Source organism: Euphorbia lathyris, chromosome 6, assembly GCF_963576675.1.
Source record: "Euphorbia lathyris chromosome 6, ddEupLath1.1, whole genome shotgun sequence".
NCBI classification, from domain to species: domain Eukaryota; kingdom Viridiplantae; phylum Streptophyta; class Magnoliopsida; order Malpighiales; family Euphorbiaceae; genus Euphorbia; species Euphorbia lathyris.
In genome coordinates, this window is record NC_088915.1 from 39,498,505 (window position 1) to 39,524,504 (window position 26,000).

A 26,000-nucleotide genomic window follows, 5' to 3' on the forward strand; every position below is an offset into this window, starting at 1 on the left:
TGATAAGCTCATAAGCCTCGCTTGCCGACTTACTAAACAAATCCCCTCATGCGACAGAATCCACAGTTGCACGATTAGTAGGGGTTAGACCATGATAGAATGTAATTACAAGGTCGTGCTTGGGGATGTCATGGTGGGGGCAATTTCGGAGCAACTTTCAGAATCTAGCCCAAGCTGCGTGAAGGGCCTCATATTCGAGTTGTCTAAAAGATGTGATGTCATTCCTCAACTTAACCGTCTTGGATGGTGGGAAGTAATAGGAAAGGAACTCCTTCTCGAGCTCATCCCATGACGTGATTGATCCTGCTTCCAATGATCGCAACCACTCCAAAGCTTGGCCTATCAAGGAAAAAGGAAAAAGCTTTAGATGCACGGCCTCAACCGGAACACCATTTTGCCGAGAAGTATCGACACACATAAGAAATTTATCGAGATGTTCATTATGGTTCTCATGAAGTTCTCCCCCGAATTGACCGAGTTGTTGGATCAATTGGATCATGCTCGTCCTGATCTCATATGTGTTGGTCGAAATGGTGGGTGCGATAATTCCATTGCGATTTTGCGGTCTATGTGGAGCTAGAATCTCCATCATCATCCTTGTGTCGTTGACTCCTCCATTTCGGATGTTGTTCATGGGTTGGTTGGTTTGCCTTTGGTTGTTCTCGGGTTGGTTGGTTTCGTTGTTGACATTGGCCATCTTTTCTCTCCGGATCCTACAAAGAGTACGTTCAATTTCAAGATTAATAGGAATAAGAGTACCACTCCGAGATTGGGTGGGCATAAACTAGAGAAAATAAATAAATAGGAAGATATGAACAAAAAGAATGTTGTTAGTGAAAGTATATATAAACAATTTATACAAAAAGAATGCTTAGACTAACAATAAAACGTTTTTGTCTAATATTACAAGAAAATATAAATCCCCGGCAACGGCGCCAAAAACTTGATGAGCGCCTCTAGTAGAGCAGTAAGTATTGTGTGTGTTACGGTTATGATCTTTCTACGTTCTTTAACTCTACTAGACGCTACGTAGGGGCAAGTGTACCCCATCGTATCAAGTAATAAATCCGGTTAAGACCGGGTATCGAATCCACGGGATTTATAACTACAAGTATTAAACTAATCGGTTTTACACGTTATCTAGTGGTGAATACTTTAGACTTGAGTTGGGTGACAACTATGAACTACTCCTAAACTATGGTGAAACAGACTTATGTAGCTCAGACTCTAATGAAGTGTTATGGGTGGTGATAAGTTATAACATATGGCAAACAATTCGAAACATATACGATTAATAATTTATTCTTGCAAAGACGACTATCTATAGACCAAACAACTCTGTGAGGTTCTAGGGTCGTGGTTTCCCCTTAAGAGGGTAAATTACATACGTGGTGTACAACCTTTACCTATTTTCACACTTTGGTGTACAACCTTCAATTTTGCACACTAAAATGTACAACCTTTTGGTGACCTCCCACTAAAGTGTACAGCAGGTAATTTTGACCAGTCAACCCGAAGTCAACGCGCCACCTCAGCAATTTAACTTTTCTAAAAATAAAAAATTAACCCAAAAAATATAATATTACTTTTATACCCTTTATAAAATCATCTTCTCCAACCTCCACCATTGTTTTCTTTGTACTCCATTTTCAAAAATTATTTCTCTCTCATTCTCTCTCTAACTCTCATGTCTCTCTTATTTTCTCTCTCATCTCTCTCATCACTTCTCTTTCTAACTCTTCCATCTTTCTAATTCTCCCTTTCTCTCCCTAGAATATCTTATAAGCTAGTGAAGAAGACAACATAAAAGCTGGGGAACCACCAAATCTATGAAGATTAAACATTGTACACAGAGTTGAAGAACTCAAATCAATTATCAGAATGGGACCTATTTGGGCTGCAGGAATTCTCCTAATCACAGCATATGCTCAATAGAGCACATTTTCCCTCCAAACAAGCTAAATCAATGGATAGACATCTCTCCAAATACTTCGAGATCCCAGCCGGTTCCATATCTGTCTTCATAATGACTTCCATGCTCGCCACAATCATCCTCTACGATCGCCTCTTTGTCCCTTTCGTCTCCAAATTCACAAGTCTCGAAAGAGGCATAAGTTTCCTACACAGAATGGGAATCGGCTTTGTCATTTCTATTTTCACCACTTTCGTTGCTGGATTTGTCGAATCAAGCGCAAAAAAGCTGCTGCAGATCACGATTACTCAATTCTCATAATCCGATTCCAATCTCAGTGTTCTGGCTTGTACCGCAGTATTCTCTCCATGTAATTGTGGAGGCTTTTATGTCGATTGGGCATTTAGAGTTCTTTTACGATCAGGCGCCGGAGAGTATGAGAAGCTCAGCGATGGCGTTGTTTTGGACAGCGATTTCGGTTGGGAATTATATGAGTACACTTTTGGTTGCTTTGGTGCACAAGTTTAGTGGTGGAAAAGATGGATCAAACTTGCTTCCTGATGATAATTTGAACAAGGGAAGATTGGAATACTTTTACAAGTTAATAACCTTGTCTACTTGGTGTGTGCTAAGATGTATACTTTTACTACAATTATTTTTCTCTCTCTATACATCCTTGGTAACAGATTCAAGGACGTCGTCAAATTATTGTTGAGTAGAAGAGCTAATATGGATGTCTGTTTAATTTCCTAGCTTATAAGATATTCTAGAGAGAGAAAGGGAGAATTAGAGAGACGGAAGAGTTAGAGAGAGAAGTGATGAGAAGATGAGAGAGAAAATAAGAGAGATATGAGAGTTAGAGAGAGAATGAGAGAGATGAGAGTTAGAGAGAGAAATAATTTTTGAAAATGGATTACAAAGAAAACAAGTATAAAGATTGAAGAGAGAGAAATAATTTTTGAAAATGGAGTAATAAAGAAAACAATGGTGGAGGTTGAAGAAGATGATTTTATAAAGGGTATAAAAGTAATATTATATTTATTGGGTTAATTTTTTATTTTTAGAAAAGTTAAATTGCTGAGGTGGCGCGTTGACTTCGGGTTGACCGGTCATAATTACCTACTGTACACTTTAATAGGAGGTCACCAAAAGGTTGTACATTTTAGTGTGCAAAATTGAAGGTTGTACACCAAAGTGTGAAAATAGGTAAAGGTTGTACACCACGTATGTAATTTACCCCCCCTTAAGGCAACTGTAATTCTTAGGATCAGAAACTAGGGCCCATAAGTTCTGTGGCTCGTCAATTCCTACGGTTTCCAGATTCTTAACTCCGGTAAGGCAACTCCTATGTGAATCCTAGTGGATTTCGGAGCTCGTAAGCGACCTACACAATAATCAATTATAAGTATCGAAATAAGCAATAAATAATAACACGTATAGTGAAACCGAAATTGTAAATCATATATTATAAATGTGGAACACGTAAATACAGAATACAAGCTAATTAACAAGTACATAGAAAGAGTACAAGCTAATTAATAAGTAGAAAGGGAAGAAGAATCAGCCTTTAGAACTAGCTAATCGGACTCAAAGTCATTACTTAGGACTTGGACGTGGAACTCTCAAGCTTGGTGGATGCAGATGAAACGGAACTTCGACGGAGTGACGAAAGGAATACACAAGCTCTCAAGGGGATAGAGTTTTTATTACATAAATTCTGAATACCAAAAATGAGTGCTAAACACTCTTACTTATACACATCAAGCTCGAGGGTAAAATCATAAATACACAAGTCTTTGGAAGAATTCACATTAAATCTGTTAATTTCACATGGCACGCTCCGCGTGTTTTCCCTTTTCTCACTTCGTTGCAGATTTCACATACGCGTAGACTGGACCCAAAGGCGTTAACATAGCCACGCTCCGCGTGGTTGAGGTACTGGAACTCATATTTGAATTATCACTCCTTCACGCTCCGCGTCTTTCAGGGCAAGCTCCACGTGTTTGAGATACTGGAACTTTGTCAACTGTTTCATACTATGCACGCTCTGCGTACTCTAGGTCATGCTCCGCATAGACTCCATTGACTTGGGATAAGGATCGGGTTGACTGCCGTGAATTAGTGGCAACTGCGCAATGACGTGGCACGCATAAGGCATTTTATGCTCCACGTGGTGCAAGGCTGAAATTTGGCCATTTCTTCCTTTGGTGTTTGCGTCTCATATGTTTATCCTGAACCTGCAAAATACGACTACAAACACCGAGATTACTTGATGCTTTATTTTTTCTGAAATTAATCAAAGAAAAGAGAAAATTATTAAAAACACAATTTTTATTATTATTATATTATTTATTCGAAACACACTTATTTTTGTAATTAAACTTAATTATTAGCTCAACATAGACCGTAAATCACGCTAAAAAGATAGAGACAAGACGTCCTTATCAATAATTCCTTCACTTCATTTATCCGCAATAACATGTTTAATGATTCACCCAACATACCCATATTTGGCATCCTATTACGGACAAGTTAGACGTATATCAAAGTGAACGAGATTCCACATTGTTTACTATAATGAAATCAGGCCTGGATATAATAGAGTTCTACACTTAGAGAGATCAATGACACGTCCACCATGAAACTTTCTAGAGCGGATCGGTCCAGTCCCGCATTGAGCTACATGAATGCGTACCTGTATCTATATCTGACTATACAAGTGTTGCAGTGGTGCATCCAACATCACTACACAGATACCGAGCACATAGACCTTTAGTTATATTCATTCCCACGAATAGAACAGGTATCGGACAGGTTTATGGTTATCAATCAATAGATACTTCATACATGTTTCATAGCACAAGATATAAACAATATGAATTAATGTCTTTATTCAGATAACACTTATACAATGTATTCAAACAATATACATAATGTCTAATACATATTCTAGAGCCCATGCATATGAACTAGGGCACACCAACACTAACCACATCAGCAGCTAATATGTTTTAATAATCTCAACAATCTTGCCCACCAGTTTCAAATAACATGAGTGACTTATCCAATTATTTTAGACTTGTTTAAGTCATTAACTTGTTATTCGTGAAAACAATTTTCAAAATAATTCAAGTGTTATCCAGGGGCCCGAGCTTGAGTGACTCAACAACCCAAAATACCCAGACAACTCGGGTTGAATTATCATAATAGGGAGGCAACTAAATTATATAACTGATTATGGCTTAACTTTTGTAAATTGAGAGATTTCTTATTTATTAAAGTCTCACAATCTACCATAGTCTTGATTTGTTAATTATCCAAGCATGCAGAAGACACAAAAATAATTAATATTTGTGGTTATAGACATATAAACTATATTCATTCCGTCGAGCCAGAAACCGAATGAACACCAACCTTAGGGAATAACAAATATACTAACTATTACATATTTTATTCTCCAGATCGTCTTCCTTCTCATTGGTGCCTGGGATTTACAAAAGTTTGAATTTCTATACTGTCGGAATAACTTCAACTATAGTTTAAAGGGATTTGATAAGAAGAGAAATACAACAGAGAATGTAGATAAGGCAGGATGTGCATGTTTCATTTTCCAAAACTATCAAAAGACAATATAACAATTATATAAGAGGTCTATTAATATCCATAACACCAACCATGTCATGATTCAATTAAATAAATTTGGAATTTTATTGAATGTTAAATACATAAAACAAGTTTATGCAATTTAGCTAACTCAATTAGCTTTTAGACAATTTTATATCTTTTAATATTTTATCTAATCAAAATATATCAAATATAAACTTAATTGGATATTAAATATAACCATACAAAAATTATAAATTATTTCGTCTAATTATTTTACCAAAACTATTCAACGTGTTTAACTAGTATATCGAATATAATTAATTAAATACAAAAATAGTTTGTAAAATTAAATTAAAACACACATAATTTATTCGAGATATATTCTGAAAAATATATACATATTTAAACAAATAAAACATCTGAAATAATTTCGGGATGGGGTCGGGTTCGACCGCTACTATGCGGGGCAGCAATTATGCGTTGTTACACAACGGCATTAGCGACCCTAACGTTCTCGTCAATCCATTTTTTATTTCTACTATATATTATTTAATTAAATATATAAAATTCTAGAATCCAAAAATATATTGAATATACAAAAACATTGTTTTAGTTAATCGTTTAATATTTACAAATCAAATTTGTTAATTAACCGATACGTAAAATATTTTTATAATTAACATTAATATTTTCATATATGAAATAACATATTTAACGCTTGATCTCATACCACTCTTAGGAAATAGAACATGAGAAGGCCTAGCGGAAAACAAAAAAAACTCTATTTCTATATCTGTAAGATCCTTTAATCGTTATTTCATATCACAAAGGTTAAACGTAAATACCTTATTTGAGGAACTATCTACTATTACAAACAAAGTGCCCACATAGATCTATCAATCTTATCAACGAACTTGATCAACCCGAACACCCGAATCTTTCAAAGTACATGATCAACCTTGTATAGCAATCACGAATAGAGTGCCTTTAACGGTATCCATACGAACTAAGATACGAATGAACGTATGAGGTAACTAGTTAGTGTTGAAAATTAGAGAAAAAATTGCCCCAAATTTTGATAATTGGGTCAAAATACTACTAGTAATATTTATAGGGTTTCATTTCTTAATTACACTCCTAAATCAACCAGGTTTAATTAATTAATTAGTATTTTAATTATATTAAATTTACATAATTCCATAGAAAATATAATTACTAATTATATTATATAATTAATAATTATTATTATTATCACATTAGAATTCATATTTTCTTTTACGGATAAGGTACCAAAATAGACTTAAGGTTTTTGGGGAAGTACCAATTTAGGCTTTCTATCAAAAAAAAAATTAGGCTCAACGTTCAAAATAGCACCAATATAGGCTTAACGTTTACAATATAATATCAATTTCGGCTTAACGTTTACAATATAGCATCAATTTAGGCCTCACATACAAAATAGCACCAATATAGGCTTAACGTTTACAAAATAATACGAATTTAAGCTTAACGTTTACAAAATATATCCAATTTAAGCTAAACGTCACAATTAAATTAACCATATTATATTTTTTCCTATTAACTTTATATGTTATCTTTTTATTTGTCTATTTTCTTATTTATTATAATACAATTAATTATTTTTCTTACCCATTAAAACCTTATATTTGTTTTTCATCAACCATTTAATAACTCCTAAATTCCATGGCTCATGTAATATATGCAAACTAAAAATAATTGAATATCCACAATATTTTGAATACTAGTTAAAATAATATTGATACATGTCAATGTTCGAAAGATTGTGGATATTCAATTACTTTTAGTTTGCATATATTACATGAGCAATGAAATTTAGTAGTATTGGAATCATTTATGAAAAACGAATATAAGATTTTAATGGGCAAGAATACTAATTAATTGTATTATAATAAATAAAAATCTAGAACTAAATAAAAAGATAACATATAAAATTAATAGGAAAAGAATATAATATGATTAATTTAATTATGACATTTAGCTTAAATTGTATAATATTTTGTAAAACGTTAAGCTTAAATTCGTATTATTTTGTAAACGTTAAGCCTATATTGGTGCTATTTTATACGTGAGGCCTAAATTGATGCTATATTGTAAACGTTAAGCCTAAATTGATATTATGTTGTAAACGTTAAGCCTATATTGGTGCTATTTTGAACGTTGAGCCTAAATTGGTACTTCCTCAAAAACCTTAAGGCCTAGTTTGATAACTTATCCATTTCTTTTAGGACTATATTTAGTTTAATTAATTAATTTATAAATACACTATAAATCAATTAAATAATTTATCTTATAACTTATATATATATATATTTCGGACATCCCTCTAATTTTCTTCCTTAAATTGGGACAATTTCAAATTACCATTTCGTCTTTCGCTCTTAATTCTTCGTGTGTAACCCGTTAGGTTCTTACCGCAACTGTCCGTATACGTTTATTGCAATTAACTTAAACAAATCAATTAAATCAAAACGTATAATAGAATGAGTGTGCATATTGTTTCATCATAATCGTCACATTCTCCTATAGCCATAAGAAGCCAGATTGATTCTGACTTTTACCTTTCAGTATTAGATGCAATACAATATGATTCTTCATTAATTATATGCTTAAATGAATTTTAACTATGGAAACTGTCAAGTTACATATACAGAGACATTTGTTTTACTTGTCTAGGTAGAATTAACTTGGAATAGATAAGTTAAGTGAAATCTCAATTTCATCTCTTAACCGTATCACCTTACAAGGATTTCAAGTTAATTCTCCATAAGGGGTCATTGATATATCTCCCATCTATCGAAAGTGATGAATGCTCAATCTATCAGTAACTACTCTACAATTACTTCATATGATACCCAATCTCTACCCGAGGCATACCCAGTGTGTTGGATCGTGCTAGATAACAGAGTCAAAGCATCACACCACATAATCCAAAATCATTTTAATGATATTTTGAGTTTGTCGATTAGGTATACCTACTAATATCATTGAGATAAGATAAGTGACACTAGAAAGATCCATTTATCCTGTTATCTCATGTCGGATCTCAATCCTAATGAACTCCTTTATTGGATCCATATAATTGTCTAGTTATCCTCATATCTAAAGCTTATGAGATCAACTTTCTATTTAGGAACAAAACATGCAAGTCTCCACGGTATTATGTTAATCCCATAACATAATGATAATGACGTTTTATCCCTATCTTTTGGGATAAATTACGGTTTATTCTTGAGTTAAATAATGAAGTTTAGTGTTTAGTTTTATGCATATTTCAATAAATCAGCGAGAAGTAATAAATTGTGTACTTTTAGTTAATTTTAGTCATTTTGAATCTCATTTTGTTATAAATAAAGTAAATAAATAAATCAAGTAATCTTGAGTTCAATGGTTGTATTTTCCAGGCTCAAGGAACGCACGCAAGATGCAAAAGACGATGAAAACAAGCCAACAACTGTTGAGGTTTTATTTCCTATAGACAATTGTTTTAGGATATAAACATGTTAAATGAATTGTTCTTTTATATCATTTGTTTTACTCGGCCCATATATAGTGTCTCACTAATTACATTTTCGTCCTCCGATTCCAAGTCCCATATGTGACCCATTAGGTTCTTTATTGCCACTAGCTGTATATATCCTTTGAAATTATTCATCACGATTAATTCCAACATATATATAACGGAATACCATCGCGAGCTGTTACTAGCAGAACCTATGATATTCCCCCAGAGCAATTAAGAAGTCAGGTTGATAACTGACGTTAACCTTTCTGTATTAGGTACAGTATAATACGATCCTTCATCAACTATATCATGTCGGTCAATTCCTTATAACCATGGAACGTGTCAAGGTTACATATAACGAAGAGTCCGGTTTTACTTGTACAGGTTGAATTCACTCTAAAAGATAAGTTAAGTGAAATGTTCATTTCTACTCTTAACTCTATCACCTTGCAAGGATTTCAGTCAATTCACCACAAGCGGCCATTTAGATATATCTCCCACTTATCGGGAGTGACGAATGCTCAATCTGACATTAACTATTCTGTAATTACTTTGTGTGATACCCAACCCTGCTCTCACACACCCCAGGCTCTCACCTGTTGGATCGTGCTCGCACAGAATCAAAGTACCAGACTCCATAATCCAGAATCACTAATTAATGAATGTTTGAGTCTGATGATTAGTTATACCTACTAATACCAATGAGATGAACAGTTGACACTTTTAGATAAATTAATCCATGCTGTTATCTCAAGTCGGGTCCCAATCCTAATGAACTCCTTCACCGGATCCAGTAACTGTCTAGATATCTAAAGCTTGTGAGATCAGCTTTCTGTCTCGGCAGAAAACACTGTTACATGCAAGTCTCAACAGTAATATGCCAACCCCTATAACATATTACTTGACTTGGGTTGATTTTAAGTCTATTGGTCTGTTATAAAGTATAGTCTCACTTCATGCTTGTATGAACATTTTATAACTACTTAAATAAACTTAGGATTACTTTCTTTATGAAAGATTTGTGCCTTTATATATAGTTACATTTTAATGCTATATATCTGATTAAACAAATGACTAAATAAACAATTTATTCATTAATATTTATATCCTAAAGCAATTGTCTTTAGGACACTAAACTCCAACATTCTCCCACTTGGACTAAAGCCAATTGTTTCTAAAACATTCCCATAAGCATTCGTATGACGATCATGAACCTTTTGGGGTAAGACATTCTTTTAAATGGATCTATAAGATTGTGCCTTGGTGGGAACTCTTTTAATTCTCACATCTACTCTTGTTGTTATCTCTCGGAAGTGATGGTAACGACTGAGGTAGTGTTTGGACGTATTATAAGACTGCGGGCCCTTAGCAAGAGCAACAACCCTATTGTTAATCTCATTAACAATGTCAGGTACCACGCCTAGTTCATTAATGAACTTGCATTCCAAACTTCCTTTTAGCTGCTTCTGAAGCTGCTACATATATATATATATATATATATATATACTCTGATTTAATTTACTGGCTCGGTCACGATTTCCTGCTCGGAACTATTCCAGCTAATCGTACCTCTTTCAGAATAAACTTGTATTCCGTAAGATCATCTTTATCTGTTTGATGACTTATATCTGAAAGTCTCCAACTTTCAAATTTCATCTCCATATACCCGGAACATATCTTCAGTCATTTTAAGTACTTAAGAATGTTCTTGACAATAATCCAGTGACCATCACTCGGATTTACCTATAAATGACTTTGTCATGCTTAAAGCAAAAGTGATGTTAGGTCTAGTGCAAAACGCTTTGAGGACTTTGTCAACGTGTTTAGACTAGGAGGGGTCAAGCAGTCTTTTCAATCTATCTCCATAGATCTTAATCCTTAATATGTAAGCTGCTTCTTCTAAGTCTATTATGGAGAATTTTATCCGATAACCAAAATTTTCACCGATTGCAGTATAGCTATGTCGTTCCCATTAGTAAAATATCATCGACATATAATACTAAGTAAACGACCAAGCTCCCACTAGTTTACATGTAAAGGCTCATCGAGCTCCCACTAGCTTACATGTATAGGTTTACAAGACCCTTCTTATAAGTCGTAGGTTCATTGTCTAACATGTGAGCCTCTTCGTCCTCTCCCACTAGAATTCCAAATCTCTTTGGGATTTCATCGGCTCCCACTAGAAATCCAAATCTCTTTGGGATTTGATGAACTCGACCAGACCTATGAGTTAGTAATATCACCAGTGTCTCATCTTGTGAGACAGATTCGGGTTCCACCATCGCTTCCGCTATGTCAGCTAATCCTTCTTCTTGAACTTCTTCAAGTTCAATCACGCTTTCTACTTGTGTTTCTAGAAGAAACTCTTTCTCTAGAAATACAGTGTTTGGATACTATTACTTTCGATCATCCGAATGATAGAAGTAATATCCTACTGTTTCTTTTCGGAATTCCAATGAAGAAATATTTATCAGATTTAGGGTCTAACTTAATCTGATGCTATGTATTTAACATGTGCTGAACACCCCTAAATTCTCATGAAAGAGAAACTGGGTTTCCTTTCCAATGAACAATTCAAATGGAATAGAACTTGGCAGTTTTGTGGATACTCGGTTCAAGGTAAATAAGGCGGTTTCTAGGGCATAACCTTAGAACATCTTTGGAAGAGAGGTTGTGCTCATCATGGATCGTACTATATCTAATAGAGTACGATTTCTCCTTTTAGATACATCGTGGTGTATACGGAGGAGTCCATTATGAACGAATCCTATATTCAATTTAGATAATTAAGAAAAATCATTAGAAAGATAATCTCCATGATGATCTAATCGAAGCACTATAATATTCTTTCTTGTTTGTTTTTCTTACTTCATTCTTGAAGCATTTGAACTTTCTCAAAAGCTTCTGACTCATGCTTCATCAAGTAGATGAATCAATATCTGGTATGATCATCTTATGAAGCTAATGAAGTGATTGAACCTTTCTCTTGCTTGTGTTTGACGTATGACTACATACATCTGAATGTACTAGTCTTAGAGTGTCTGATACACATTCTCCTCTATTACTAAAGGGTATCTTTGTCATCTTTCCTTTAAACAAGACTTACATGTGCCCATTCATTCAAAATCAACCGAGCTTATAAGCCCATCTTGATGCAGCTTAGACATGTGTTTCTTGCTTACATGGCCTAGGTGACTATCACAAGTAAGTTGAATTATCTATCCTTTAGTTCTAAAAGTAAAAGCACCATTATGACCCTTCTTCTAGAGAGAGTCTAAGTACTTCTTACAGTTCCTCTTCCAATTCCCTTCTTTACCATATTGGTGGCATTCCCTTCTTGCTTTTATTGACTTGAGTTTAATGCATTTGTTCTTCTTGGAATCTTTGGAATTGGGAAACTTCCCTTTCTCTCGTGAGATCCCTCAATAAAAAAGTGCTGACATCACTTTCTTAAGATTTGGGCTCAACTGACTTGAGCATATTCAAGAGCTCTTCTAGAGAGGTCTCTGAGTTTATTCATCTGATAGTTCGTGATGAACTTATGAATAAATCTCTGGGAGGGATCAAGGAACTAAGTCGACACTTAATTCATTATCCATCACAAATCCAATATTAGAAAGCTTTGGTGAAGTAGTCAATCATTTTGACACAAAGTGCCACAACAGAAGAACCTTCTTGCATCTTGGAGCGAAACAATCATCGTTATCTCATAGAATTCGCATTTGAGTCTGTTTCTCAAAACACCTCCTCCAAGTGCATAACCATGGAATACGCATCCATGTTCTTATGTTGCCTTTGTAACTCTAGTGTCATAGCTGCAAGTATGATACATCATGTACGTTCGTCATCTGATTGGTGCTTCCGGTAAACATCAATATTCTTAACAAGAGCATCATCAATAAGGACATTGGGTATCAGTGTATCTTAATACATACTAATCTTTTCAAACTTCAAAACAATTTTGACGATGGGTATCAATGTATCTGAATACATACCCAATCATTTCGAAACTTCAAAACAATTTTGAGTTTGCCAAAACAGTTGGTGAATTTTGAACTATTCAATTTTGTTATCGGTTAAAATATTATATAGATCCATTTTAGATATGATGATTCAGAGTATTTATTTTAACTTGAGAGTGAGATAGAGTGACGAATGTTATTCATTTGTTTAATTCATTTACAATTTAAATACGTTGGTCTTTTATGTTTTTAAATTGCTCCCACTATTTTACTAAATTAATAACCCTCAATATTAATTCGAAGAATTTCACAAATCCCTTAGTGAGGTAGAATCCTAACTCTTGAAATTTCACCTTGAATTTGCTCAACAAGCTAGTTTCATTCATTAGGTAGATTCATGCAATCAATCACATCGGCCATGTGATTTCTAGGTTATTGGGTTACTAACCACATTAGTAACTGATATGTTTTGTTTATCAATCACAACCATATTGCCCATTAGGTTAGAACAACATGAGTTTGCTCATCCAATTATTCTAACCCAATATAAGTATTACGCCATATTCGTGAAAATGATTTTCGATAATTCAGGTGTTACCATAAGACCCCGAGCTTGAGTTTTCTCAACAACCCAAAGACCCCCAGTACTGCCGGCTGAATTATAATATTAGGGAGGGGCAACCGATTTTAATAACTTGCTTATTTACTTAACTTTTAATTAGTGAGAGATTTTATTTTAAGTCTCATAATCTAACCTAGTCTTGATTTGCTTTAGCATACATCAGACACATACAATTTACATTGGCGGTTATGGACATATTATCTAAATTATTCCGTCAAGCCATAAACGGAATAAAAGGTCATCCCTAGAGAAATACTAACTATTATATATTTCTCCTTCAGGTTCTCCGTCTTTTCCTTGGCGCCTTGATTTACAACAATATTTAATTTCTATACTACTTTAGAATACTTCAACTAATTTGAAGGGATTTATGTGAGAAGAGAAATACAATGGAGAGTAGATAAGGCAGGACTCGCATGTCCTATTTTCAAAAATACCAAAAGACTAAATAACAATTATAGATGGTCCAAATATGTCAATAACTCCAAACATGCAAAGACTCAATTAAATAAACTTAATTGGTTGATTACATAAACTGTTTATGTAATATTTTAGTTAATCAAATTAACTCTTAAATTAATTTTATTATCAATTTAGTCCTTTACTTAACTTTTCAATCAAATTAACCTTTAATTGAATTTTGTATCATTTATATTTTATTCTAATTAAAATATATCAAACATAGACTTAATTAGACTTTTCAAAATATAACTATACAAAATATCAATTATTTGTGTTCAATTATCTTACCAAAATTATTTACCGTGTTTAATTCAACCGTATCCCATACAAATAATTAAACATCAAATAACTTTGCAAAATCAATTCCAAAATACAAAACTTTTAAGACGAGAGATTATTAAATTATTGTGTTTAACTATTTTACTGAAACTGTTTAATATGTTTAACTAGTATATCAAGTATAATTATTAAGCACAAAACAGTTTGCAAAATCAAATTAAAACACATATAATTACCATATACTTTTATTAATTATAACAGTATATGGTAATTATACTGTTATAATTAATAAAAGTATATGGTAATTATATGTGTTTTAATTTGATTTGACATAATTGATTTGCATTTCTATTTGTGAGGCCTATCTGACTATATGAATGCGTACCTGTATCTATATCTGACTATACAAGTGTTGCAGTGGTGCATCCAACATCACTACACAGATACCGAGCACATAGACCTTTAGTTATATTCATTCCCACGAATAGAACAGGTATCGGACAGGTTTATGGTTATCAATCAATAGATACTTCATACATGTTTCATAGCACAAGATATAAACAATATGAATTAATGTCTTTATTCAGATAACACTTATACAATGTATTCAAACAATATACATAATGTCTAATACATATTCTAGAGCCCATGCATATGAACTAGGGCACACCAACACTAACCACATCAGCAGCTAATATGTTTTAATAATCTCAACAATCTTGCCCACCAGTTTCAAATAACATGAGTGACTTATCCAATTATTTTAGACTTGTTTAAGTCATTAACTTGTTATTCGTGAAAACAATTTTCAAAATAATTCAAGTGTTATCCAGGGGCCCGAGCTTGAGTGACTCAACAACCCAAAATACCCAGACAACTCGGGTTGAATTATCATAATAGGGAGGCAACTAAATTATATAACTGATTATGGCTTAACTTTTGTAAATTGAGAGATTTCTTATTTATTAAAGTCTCACAATCTACCATAGTCTTGATTTGTTAATTATCCAAGCATGCAGAAGACACAAAAATAATTAATATTTGTGGTTATAGACATATAAACTATATTCATTCCGTCGAGCCAGAAACCGAATGAACACCAACCTTAGGGAATAACAAATATACTAACTATTACATATTTTATTCTCCAGATCGTCTTCCTTCTCATTGGTGCCTGGGATTTACAAAAGTTTGAATTTCTATACTGTCGGAATAACTTCAACTATAGTTTAAAGGGATTTGATAAGAAGAGAAATACAACAGAGAATGTAGATAAGGCAGGATGTGCATGTTTCATTTTCCAAAACTATCAAAAGACAATATAACAATTATATAAGAGGTCTATTAATATCCATAACACCAACCATGTCATGATTCAATTAAATAAATTTGGAATTTTATTGAATGTTAAATACATAAAACAAGTTTATGCAATTTAGCTAACTCAATTAGCTTTTAGACAATTTTATATCTTTTAATATTTTATCTAATCAAAATATATCAAATATAAACTTAATTGGATATTAAATATAACCATACAAAAATTATAAATTATTTCGTCTAATTATTTTACCAAAACTATTCAACGTGTTTAACTAGTATATCGAATATAATTAATTAAATACAAAAATAGTTTGTAAAATTAAATTAAAACACACATAATTTATTCGAGATATATTCTGAAAAATATATACATATTTAAACAAATAAAACATCTGAAATAATTTCGGGATGGGGTCGGGTTCGACCGCTACTATGCGGGGCAGCAATTATGCGTTGTTACACAACGGCATTAGCGACCCTAACGTTCTCGTCAATCCATTTTTTATTTCTACTATATATTATTTAATTAAATATATAAAATTCTAGAATCCAAAAATATATTGAATATACAAAAACATTGTTTTAGTTAATCGTTTAATATTTACAAATCAAATTTGTTAATTAACCGATACGTAAAATATTTTTATAATTAACATTAATATTTTCATATATGAAATAACATATTTAACGCTTGATCTCATACCACTCTTAGGAAATAGAACATGAGAAGGCCTAGCGGAAAACAAAAAAAACTCTATTTCTATATCTGTAAGATCCTTTAATCGTTATTTCATATCACAAAGGTTAAACGTAAATACCTTATTTGAGGAACTATCTACTATTACAAACGAAGTGCCCACATAGATCTATCAATCTTATCAACGAACTTGATCAACCCGAACACCCGAATCTTTCAAAGTACATGATCAACCTTGTATAGCAATCACGAATAGAGTGCCTTTAACGGTATCCATACGAACTAAGATACGAATGAACGTATGAGGTAACTAGTTAGTGTTGAAAATTAGAGAAAAAATTGCCCCAAATTTTGATAATTGGGTCAAAATACTACTAGTAATATTTATAGGGTTTCATTTCTTAATTACACTCCTAAATCAACCAGGTTTAATTAATTAATTAGTATTTTAATTATATTAAATTTACATAATTCCATAGAAAATATAATTACTAATTATATTATATAATTAATAATTATTATTATTATCACATTAGAATTCATATTTTCTTTTACGGATAAGGTACCAAAATAGACTTAAGGTTTTTGGGGAAGTACCAATTTAGGCTTTCTATCAAAAAAAAAATTAGGCTCAACGTTCAAAATAGCACCAATATAGGCTTAACGTTTACAATATAATATCAATTTCGGCTTAACGTTTACAATATAGCATCAATTTAGGCCTCACATACAAAATAGCACCAATATAGGCTTAACGTTTACAAAATAATACGAATTTAAGCTTAACGTTTACAAAATATATCCAATTTAAGCTAAACGTCACAATTAAATTAACCATATTATATTTTTTCCTATTAACTTTATATGTTATCTTTTTATTTGTCTATTTTCTTATTTATTATAATACAATTAATTATTTTTCTTACCCATTAAAACCTTATATTTGTTTTTCATCAACCATTTAATAACTCCTAAATTCCATGGCTCATGTAATATATGCAAACTAAAAATAATTGAATATCCACAATATTTTGAATACTAGTTAAAATAATATTGATACATGTCAATGTTCGAAAGATTGTGGATATTCAATTACTTTTAGTTTGCATATATTACATGAGCAATGAAATTTAGTAGTATTGGAATCATTTATGAAAAACGAATATAAGATTTTAATGGGCAAGAATACTAATTAATTGTATTATAATAAATAAAAATCTAGAACTAAATAAAAAGATAACATATAAAATTAATAGGAAAAGAATATAATATGATTAATTTAATTATGACATTTAGCTTAAATTGTATATATTTTGTAAAACGTTAAGCTTAAATTCGTATTATTTTGTAAACGTTAAGCCTATATTGGTGCTATTTTATACGTGAGGCCTAAATTGATGCTATATTGTAAACGTTAAGCCTAAATTGATATTATGTTGTAAACGTTAAGCCTATATTGGTGCTATTTTGAACGTTGAGCCTAAATTGGTACTTCCTCAAAAACCTTAAGGCCTAGTTTGATAACTTATCCATTTCTTTTAGGACTATATTTAGTTTAATTAATTAATTTATAAATACACTATAAATCAATTAAATAATTTATCTTATAACTTATATATATATATATATTTCGGACATCCCTCTAATTTTCTTCCTTAAATTGGGACAATTTCAAATTACCATTTCGTCTTTCGCTCTTAATTCTTCGTGTGTAACCCGTTAGGTTCTTACCGCAACTGTCCGTATACGTTTATTGCAATTAACTTAAACAAATCAATTAAATCAAAACGTATAATAGAATGAGTGTGCATATTGTTTCATCATAATCGTCACATTCTCCTATAGCCATAAGAAGCCAGATTGATTCTGACTTTTACCTTTCAGTATTAGATGCAATACAATATGATTCTTCATTAATTATATGCTTAAATGAATTTTAACTATGGAAACTGTCAAGTTACATATACAGAGACATTTGTTTTACTTGTCTAGGTAGAATTAACTTGGAATAGATAAGTTAAGTGAAATCTCAATTTCATCTCTTAACCGTATCACCTTACAAGGATTTCAAGTTAATTCTCCATAAGGGGTCATTGATATATCTCCCATCTATCGAAAGTGATGAATGCTCAATCTATCAGTAACTACTCTACAATTACTTCATATGATACCCAATCTCTACCCGAGGCATACCCAGTGTGTTGGATCGTGCTAGATAACAGAGTCAAAGCATCACACCACATAATCCAAAATCATTTTAATGATATTTTGAGTTTGTCGATTAGGTATACCTACTAATATCATTGAGATAAGATAAGTGACACTAGAAAGATCCATTTATCCTGTTATCTCATGTCGGATCTCAATCCTAATGAACTCCTTTATTGGATCCATATAATTGTCTAGTTATCCTCATATCTAAAGCTTATGAGATCAACTTTCTATTTAGGAACAAAACATGCAAGTCTCCACGGTATTATGTTAATCCCATAACATAATGATAATGACGTTTTATCCCTATCTTTTGGGATAAATTACGGTTTATTCTTGAGTTAAATAATGAAGTTTAGTGTTTAGTTTTATGCATATTTCAATAAATCAGCGAGAAGTAATAAATTGTGTACTTTTAGTTAATTTTAGTCATTTTGAATCTCATTTTGTTATAAATAAAGTAAATAAATAAATCAAGTAATCTTGAGTTCAATGGTTGTATTTTCCAGGCTCAAGGAACGCACGCAAGATGCAAAAGACGATGAAAACAAGCCAACAACTGTTGAGGTTTTATTTCCTATAGACAATTGTTTTAGGATATAAACATGTTAAATGAATTGTTCTTTTATATCATTTGTTTTACTCGGCCCATATATAGTGTCTCACTAATTACATTTTCGTCCTCCGATTCCAAGTCCCATATGTGACCCATTAGGTTCTTTATTGCCACTAGCTGTATATATCCTTTGAAATTATTCATCACGATTAATTCCAACATATATATAACGGAATACCATCGCGAGCTGTTACTAGCAGAACCTATGATATTCCCCCAGAGCAATTAAGAAGTCAGGTTGATAACTGACGTTAACCTTTCTGTATTAGGTACAGTATAATACGATCCTTCATCAACTATATCATGTCGGTCAATTCCTTATAACCATGGAACGTGTCAAGGTTACATATAACGAAGAGTCCGGTTTTACTTGTACAGGTTGAATTCACTCTAAAAGATAAGTTAAGTGAAATGTTCATTTCTACTCTTAACTCTATCACCTTGCAAGGATTTCAGTCAATTCACCACAAGCGGCCATTTAGATATATCTCCCACTTATCGGGAGTGACGAATGCTCAATCTGACATTAACTATTCTGTAATTACTTTGTGTGATACCCAACCCTGCTCTCACACACCCCAGGCTCTCACCTGTTGGATCGTGCTCGCACAGAATCAAAGTACCAGACTCCATAATCCAGAATCACTAATTAATGAATGTTTGAGTCTGATGATTAGTTATACCTACTAATACCAATGAGATGAACAGTTGACACTTTTAGATAAATTAATCCATGCTGTTATCTCAAGTCGGGTCCCAATCCTAATGAACTCCTTCACCGGATCCAGTAACTGTCTAGATATCTAAAGCTTGTGAGATCAGCTTTCTGTCTCGGCAGAAAACACTGTTACATGCAAGTCTCAACAGTAATATGCCAACCCCTATAACATATTACTTGACTTGGGTTGATTTTAAGTCTATTGGTCTGTTATAAAGTATAGTCTCACTTCATGCTTGTATGAACATTTTATAACTACTTAAATAAACTTAGGATTACTTTCTTTATGAAAGATTTGTGCCTTTATATATAGTTACATTTTAATGCTATATATCTGATTAAACAAATGACTAAATAAACAATTTATTCATTAATATTTATATCCTAAAGCAATTGTCTTTAGGACACTAAACTCCAACATTCTCCCACTTGGACTAAAGCCAATTGTTTCTAAAACATTCCCATAAGCATTCGTATGACGATCATGAACCTTTTGGGGTAAGACATTCTTTTAAATGGATCTATAAGATTGTGCCTTGGTGGGAACTCTTTTAATTCTCACATCTACTCTTGTTGTTATCTCTCGGAAGTGATGGTAACGACTGAGGTAGTGTTTGGACGTATTATAAGACTGCGGGCCCTTAGCAAGAGCAACAACCCTATTGTTAATCTCATTAACAATGTCAGGTACCACGCCTAGTTCATTAATGAACTTGCATTCCAAACTTCCTTTTAGCTGCTTCTGAAGCTGCTACATATATATATATATATATATATATATATATATATATATATATATATATATATATATATATATACTCTGATTTAATTTACTGGCTCGGTCACGATTTCCTGCTCGGAACTATTCCAGCTAATCGTACCTCTTTCAGAATAAACTTGTATTCCGTAAGATCATCTTTATCTGTTTGATGACTTATATCTGAAAGTCTCCAACTTTCAAATTTCATCTCCATATACCCGGAACATATCTTCAGTCATTTTAAGTACTTAAGAATGTTCTTGACAATAATCCAGTGACCATCACTCGGATTTACCTATAAATGACTTTGTCATGCTTAAAGCAAAAGTGATGTTAGGTCTAGTGCAAAACGCTTTGAGGACTTTGTCAACGTGTTTAGACTAGGAGGGGTCAAGCAGTCTTTTCAATCTATCTCCATAGATCTTAATCCTTAATATGTAAGCTGCTTCTTCTAAGTCTATTATGGAGAATTTTATCCGATAACCAAAATTTTCACCGATTGCAGTATAGCTATGTCGTTCCCATTAGTAAAATATCATCGACATATAATACTAAGTAAACGACCAAGCTCCCACTAGTTTACATGTAAAGGCTCATCGAGCTCCCACTAGCTTACATGTATAGGTTTACAAGACCCTTCTTATAAGTCGTAGGTTCATTGTCTAACATGTGAGCCTCTTCGTCCTCTCCCACTAGAATTCCAAATCTCTTTGGGATTTCATCGGCTCCCACTAGAAATCCAAATCTCTTTGGGATTTGATGAACTCGACCAGACCTATGAGTTAGTAATATCACCAGTGTCTCATCTTGTGAGACAGATTCGGGTTCCACCATCGCTTCCGCTATGTCAGCTAATCCTTCTTCTTGAACTTCTTCAAGTTCAATCACGCTTTCTACTTGTGTTTCTAGAAGAAACTCTTTCTCTAGAAATACAGTGTTTGGATACTATTACTTTCGATCATCCGAATGATAGAAGTAATATCCTACTGTTTCTTTTCGGAATTCCAATGAAGAAATATTTATCAGATTTAGGGTCTAACTTAATCTGATGCTATGTATTTAACATGTGCTGAACACCCCTAAATTCTCATGAAAGAGAAACTGGGTTTCCTTTCCAATGAACAATTCAAATGGAATAGAACTTGGCAGTTTTGTGGATACTCGGTTCAAGGTAAATAAGGCGGTTTCTAGGGCATAACCTTAGAACATCTTTGGAAGAGAGGTTGTGCTCATCATGGATCGTACTATATCTAATAGAGTACGATTTCTCCTTTTAGATACATCGTGGTGTATACGGAGGAGTCCATTATGAACGAATCCTATATTCAATTTAGATAATTAAGAAAAATCATTAGAAAGATAATCTCCATGATGATCTAATCGAAGCACTATAATATTCTTTCTTGTTTGTTTTTCTTACTTCATTCTTGAAGCATTTGAACTTTCTCAAAAGCTTCTGACTCATGCTTCATCAAGTAGATGAATCAATATCTGGTATGATCATCTTATGAAGCTAATGAAGTGATTGAACCTTTCTCTTGCTTGTGTTTGACGTATGACTACATACATCTGAATGTACTAGTCTTAGAGTGTCTGATACACATTCTCCTCTATTACTAAAGGGTATCTTTGTCATCTTTCCTTTAAACAAGACTTACATGTGCCCATTCATTCAAAATCAACCGAGCTTATAAGCCCATCTTGATGCAGCTTAGACATGTGTTTCTTGCTTACATGGCCTAGGTGACTATCACAAGTAAGTTGAATTATCTATCCTTTAGTTCTAAAAGTAAAAGCACCATTATGACCCTTCTTCTAGAGAGAGTCTAAGTACTTCTTACAGTTCCTCTTCCAATTCCCTTCTTTACCATATTGGTGGCATTCCCTTCTTGCTTTTATTGACTTGAGTTTAATGCATTTGTTCTTCTTGGAATCTTTGGAATTGGGAAACTTCCCTTTCTCTCGTGAGATCCCTCAATAAAAAAGTGCTGACATCACTTTCTTAAGATTTGGGCTCAACTGACTTGAGCATATTCAAGAGCTCTTCTAGAGAGGTCTCTGAGTTTATTCATCTGATAGTTCGTGATGAACTTATGAATAAATCTCTGGGAGGGATCAAGGAACTAAGTCGACACTTAATTCATTATCCATCACAAATCCAATATTAGAAAGCTTTGGTGAAGTAGTCAATCATTTTGACACAAAGTGCCACAACAGAAGAACCTTCTTGCATCTTGGAGCGAAACAATCATCGTTATCTCATAGAATTCGCATTTGAGTATGTTTCTCAAAACACCTCCTCCAAGTGCATAACCATGGAATACGCATCCATGTTCTTATGTTGCCTTTGTAACTCTAGTGTCATAGCTGCAAGTATGATACATCATGTACGTTCGTCATCTGATTGGTGCTTCCGGTAAACATCAATATTCTTAACAAGAGCATCATCAATAAGGACATTGGGTATCAGTGTATCTTAATACATACTAATCTTTTCAAACTTCAAAACAATTTTGACGATGGGTATCAATGTATCTGAATACATACCCAATCATTTCGAAACTTCAAAACAATTTTGAGTTTGCCAAAACAGTTGGTGAATTTTGAACTATTCAATTTTGTTATCGGTTAAAATATTATATAGATCCATTTTAGATATGATGATTCAGAGTATTTATTTTAACTTGAGAGTGAGATAGAGTGACGAATGTTATTCATTTGTTTAATTCATTTACAATTTAAATACGTTGGTCTTTTATGTTTTTAAATTGCTCCCACTATTTTACTAAATTAATAACCCTCAATATTAATTCGAAGAATTTCACAAATCCCTTAGTGAGGTAGAATCCTAACTCTTGAAATTTCACCTTGAATTTGCTCAACAAGCTAGTTTCATTCATTAGGTAGATTCATGCAATCAATCACATCGGCCATGTGATTTCTAGGTTATTGGGTTACTAACCACATTAGTAACTGATATGTTTTGTTTATCAATCACAACCATATTGCCCATTAGGTTAGAACAACATGAGTTTGCTCATCCAATTATTCTAACCCAATATAAGTATTACGCCATATTCGTGAAAATGATTTTCGATAATTCAGGTGTTACCATAAGACCCCGAGCTTGAGTTTTCTCAACAACCCAAAGACCCCCAGTACTGCCGGCTGAATTATAATATTAGGGAGGGGCAACCGATTTTAATAACTTGCTTATTTACTTAACTTTTAATTAGTGAGAGATTTTATTTTAAGTCTCATAATCTAACCTAGTCTTGATTTGCTTTAGCATACATCAGACACATACAATTTACATTGGCGGTTATGGACATATTATCTAAATTATTCCGTCAAGCCATAAACGGAATAAAAGGTCATCCCTAGAGAAATACTAACTATTATATATTTCTCCTTCAGGTTCTCCGTCTTTTCCTTGGCGCCTTGATTTACAACAATATTTAATTTCTATACTACTTTAGAATACTTCAACTAATTTGAAGGGATTTATGTGAGAAGAGAAATACAATGGAGAGTAGATAAGGCAGGACTCGCATGTCCTATTTTCAAAAATACCAAAAGACTAAATAACAATTATAGATGGTCCAAATATGTCAATAACTCCAAACATGCAAAGACTCAATTAAATAAACTTAATTGGTTGATTACATAAACTGTTTATGTAATATTTTAGTTAATCAAATTAACTCTTAAATTAATTTTATTATCAATTTAGTCCTTTACTTAACTTTTCAATCAAATTAACCTTTAATTGAATTTTGTATCATTTATATTTTATTCTAATTAAAATATATCAAACATAGACTTAATTAGACTTTTCAAAATATAACTATACAAAATATCAATTATTTGTGTTCAATTATCTTACCAAAATTATTTACCGTGTTTAATTCAACCGTATCCCATACAAATAATTAAACATCAAATAACTTTGCAAAATCAATTCCAAAATACAAAACTTTTAAGACGAGAGATTATTAAATTATTGTGTTTAACTATTTTACTGAAACTGTTTAATATGTTTAACTAGTATATCAAGTATAATTATTAAGCACAAAACAGTTTGCAAAATCAAATTAAAACACATATAATTACCATATACTTTTATTAATTATAACAATTCCTATTTGACATAATTGATTTGCATTTCTATTTGTGAGGCCTATCAATGTTGATTGTGTTGAATGGCAGTTATTGAGACCGAGTTGGTGATCGAGAAAGGCATTTGGGATAATTTATTTCCTTTGGAAGGAGGCAGCCATATGTATATGAAGTTGCAATTTATCCTCAGTGAAGCAGATAGCAAGTATTCCTCTCATTGTATTGTTTCTCCTCCCTAGTTACTTAATAATTTTATTTCTTTAGTGTGCTAGATTGCATAGCTTTTCTCTTATAAACAATTTGCAGATAGCACAACAAATTAATATACCCTTAGGGCCTTGAGCCTTTAACAACTATGCCTACATCTCTTACTCTCACACTACTTATTTCTTTTTCCTCTTATAAACTTTCCAAACCTGGGCCTATGTGTTGCTTGGTCCTTGTTCCTGCAGTCTGTGACCCTTATTGATGTCTCTGCATCTAAGTGTCGATAGAGGTATCAATAAGGGTTATTTTGTCCAATAAGTTGGAGGCGCCTCCAATTCTTGATGGGTAGGCAGAACTTTGTATTGGTATTCTCTCTGCTGGCAACCATTTTGCAGAGCGGATGGCTGTGACGAAAACCTGGATGCATAGTAAGTTGATAAGTAGCTTTGGTGAGGATGGAAAAGTAATTCATGCTTAGTTTTACAAACCACTAAATCTCATAAAATTATTATTAGATGAAAAATTGGATTGTCACTAGAACAACATCTTTTATTCAATAGAATGAAAGGAAATAAACATAAAGATAAAGAAAGAAGCTGAATATTTTGGTGCTATTATTATAGACTTATAGTTCCATACATGGATAATTATGACCTTGTTGTGTTATAGATAGTTTCTGTTTGTGAATATGTTGGTGCTATTATTATAGTTCCATGTGTGGATAATTATGACCAGAAGTTGGAATTCGAACAGGTCTTCTTATTTCTATCTCTGCGACCCAGTTCTCTAAAATATTGTTTGAAATGATATTCTTTAACTTGAACTTTATGAATATTTGTTATTTATTATGCTCTCAGTTCAGTAATATTACTTTCAATAATTTTACCATGTCAATTTTATAAATAGCAGTCACAATTCATGTCAAGTGGTTCTCCTGGAAAAGAGCACTAGATTGTCCTGTC

At 32.7% G+C, this 26,000-nt stretch overlaps 1 pseudogene; it reads left to right on the forward strand.

Moving 5' to 3' along the window:
- The first annotated feature begins 811 nt into the window (after window positions 1-811).
- Window positions 812-26,000, forward strand: part of LOC136233659 (protein NRT1/ PTR FAMILY 3.1-like) — a 50,239-nt pseudogene continuing 25,050 nt past the window's right edge.